This window comes from Halyomorpha halys, unplaced genomic scaffold, assembly GCF_000696795.3.
Source record: "Halyomorpha halys isolate HHAL.00 unplaced genomic scaffold, Hhal_1.1 Scaffold1935.1, whole genome shotgun sequence".
In the NCBI taxonomy this organism is placed as follows: Eukaryota; Metazoa; Arthropoda; class Insecta; order Hemiptera; family Pentatomidae; genus Halyomorpha; species Halyomorpha halys.
The window spans coordinates 23,813-27,117 of record NW_027105421.1 but is presented as its reverse complement, the minus strand read 5'-3'; the positions used below and the strand labels follow the sequence as shown (position 1 = coordinate 27,117).

Genomic DNA, 3,305 nt, shown 5'->3' with positions numbered 1-3,305 from the left:
TGCAGGTTTTTGATTTGGTAGACTTTTTAATATAAGATAGATCTTGTCCTCATTTAAATAGTTGTATCATGGCTTAAACGATGAATTTTAAAATAATTTTTCTCTAAAGTACCTGTAATTTTGCTTATTTGAAATAAATAATCAGTTTTTATCGTTAACAATAATAAACAAAGCATAAATACAAAATATTAAGGAATTTTAAAGATAAAAAAGGCAAAATAGAAGTAAGATTTTGAATCGGAAAAGCTGAGACTTACCAAACTCTTCCGATAGCATTTATATGTACATGGGTTCATTATCTTTTGTTTTATTCTTGGAAGGAACAAAGTTTATATTCGTTATTTTTAACTCGAAAAAAACTTTATAGCATATGATGACTACATCATCTAACTCCTTTTCCTCTAACATACCTCATGTACCAACCCTTCCCTTGTTTAAAACCCTTATATTTAACTACCTTTTGCTTCACCAATCTAATCCAATATTATAATAGTATAGATATTTTGTAATTACCTTTTTGTCTTGTTTTCTATTTGGTCAGTTTTTTTAATTAATTTATTATTTTCTTCTCTGTATATAAGATATAATTAAGTGTGGCCATATTGTTTTTTTGCCAATATATATTATTATAAAATTAAATAAATTAAAATTACCTTTGTAATTTAGAGAGATAGTTGACCGTGGATGACGTGCGAGGAGAAGATAGTTGGGGGTGCAGTCAAAGTGAAACACAAATAAGTTGGTGTAACCTATTTAATTGTGCCAACGTTTCGGCTAGAGTTTCTAGCCTTCTTCAGGGCTGTTAGCTTGGAAATCAAACGCCTAAAAAGAATCTAGCCGAAACGATGTCACAATTAAAAATAGGTTACACCAACTTATTTGTGTTTCACTTTGACCGCACCCCCGACCATGTTCTTTTATCTTTGTAATTGTTTTATAAGGGACCTAGCCCCATAATAATAAACTATTTTTCATTTCATTACTCCAGATTTTTTTATAATGCTTCATTTAGTATCTCATATATGTAAATTAAAATATAAAATGTATTAGGTGTTAAAATATAAATACTTTACCGTTATCGTTCTTCTGATTCAGGTAAAAAGACGATTATGTTATTCTAGACATAGTGGCTGAAATAAAGTTATCTGTACTAGTCTGATTTGTACAAGGTTGTAAATATTTAACAAATAAAGTTTATTCCATTTTTATTATATTTGTAGACTTTCAAACCTGTGAATAAGGAAAATAATATGGTACAGACCGCAGTACATTAAATAAACTAAAACTTTTAACACTGATGCATCTGTACATTTCTAACTAATGAAGAACAAAATATAAGGATCCATTTTTTATTTATTTCTGAGGAGAGAAATAAAATTTACTGGGAGGAGGAGCTATCTTCCATCGCCCTTGCGGAGGATAGAGGACTATTATATTTTAGTACAATAGCTGGGAAGAAAAAATGCAAATATTTAGTTTTATTTTATTTCATTCATTTTACTTCTCTTTTCTTTCTTTATCAATTTAGCAATTTCATTACACTTAACAAATTTATTCCATTAACTTGACAATTCTATTCTTCCTATTTCACTCTCTCAGACCTCCCATTTCCAGTGATCCGCTATCCATGTTCGTTCCATTAAACAAATTTATCATCAGACAGCTATGTGGAGTCAATAAGATGTTTTTTATTTGCACATGTAAAATAACTACATTCAGCAAATGAATTGCAATATAAACATAGGAAGGCAAAAATTAACTATAGATGAAACTAATAGCTTATATTGCCATGGATACGACCCTTATTCATGAATTAACCAATGACAGATAAATATCGTATCCATGGAAATTTTAACTATTTGTTTCAGCTTTAGCTAATTTTTGCCTAACGGTTAATATAAAGACACATTTAACTTCTATACCTCAGTTATATTATATATAATACCAACAGTTATTCTATTCTATGCTCACATTTAAGTTAACTACAAATATGTAACAGTTATATCTATTTATTAGATATAATTTATATTATGTATCTATGATTTATGAATATTCTAAGCTTATCTTTGACCTATAAACTAACCAAATTAGATTAAGGAAAATAGGAGACCTCAAAAAGGTGTTAGGGTTTTTTTAAATCTGGAAAACTGTTGCAGCTCGAATTTTATAAGCCAGAGGAATATACAGTCGCATTATTTGGACCCCGGTTTTATAAATATAGTAGGAAATATGTTTGAAATGGTAGAGAGGTTTAAGTATTTAGGTTCTACAGTAACTAGAAAAAACTAAATTGAAAAAATAAAAGCAAGGTTTAAGGTGGGCAATGCTTCTTATTTTTCAATTTCAAAATTGCTTAGCTCGCGCATTCTGTCTAAACATTTAAAAGTTAGAAGTTACAAAACTATTATCTTTCCCACTGTTCTTTATTGATGCAAAACATAGTCTCTTATACTAAGGGAAGAACAGTGACTTGAGGTTTTAAAAAAAAAAAAAAAAAAAGTATTATGTTAAATATTTTTACCGAAAAAGAGTGAGAATAGGAGAATTCAGAAGGCTATACAAATCCGAATTGAGACAACTACACCCGATAAATATAATTCAGGTCATAGCACTGCAGCATATAAGGTTGTAAGGCTAAGTAACGAGCGAATCCCTAAAATATTAATAACACTTAACTGATGGGTGAGTGTCCCAGGGGTAGACCAAAACGTAGATTATGTAGAGAGAATTACGTTAAAACTGATTTAGTAGACTTGGTTCTAGAGGGATACCACTGAAAAAATGTAGAGAACGATTGGTAATATCGGCATCGAACCTTCGGGTTTGCTAAGCTTTTATTATTTGGACCCAGGCCTAATTAGTAGGCCTCCTTGGAACAGTCTGTAAAGGTTCCACGTAATAGTTTTCCACGAGGTTTGGAAATGGAGGTCCTATCATTAATTATAGCTAATTGCAAAACTATATAATATATAATAATTATATCAATAAACTTTAAAAGAGAAAATTATGAAGTAGCCATTTTCAACTCCTCATAAATATTTTCTTTGTTATTTCTGTACTATGGTAAAAGAAGGACCAATTCTCTGAGTCCATTTTACTCATTTTAAGAAAATATAATATAATTTGCACATTGGTGGTTATTATTTTATTGTAGATTTGACATTGAAGATTTTGCCCTTTGAAAAAGTCTTCAACTTGAAACCCAGTAAGATTAGAAAATTACTCTCACGTTTTCAAATTATCGGATGACATAAACATAAAATTCGTATATAAGAAGATGGTGAGGGTTGCGGTCAAAAGAGAAA

At 29.7% G+C, this 3,305-nt stretch overlaps 1 protein-coding gene across 1 annotated transcript in view; it reads left to right on the top strand.

The window, feature by feature from the left end:
• Positions 1-3,305, top strand: part of Ypel (Yippee-like) — a gene marked incomplete at its 5' end in the record, with an annotated part of 6,468 nt that overhangs the window by 497 nt on the left and 2,666 nt on the right.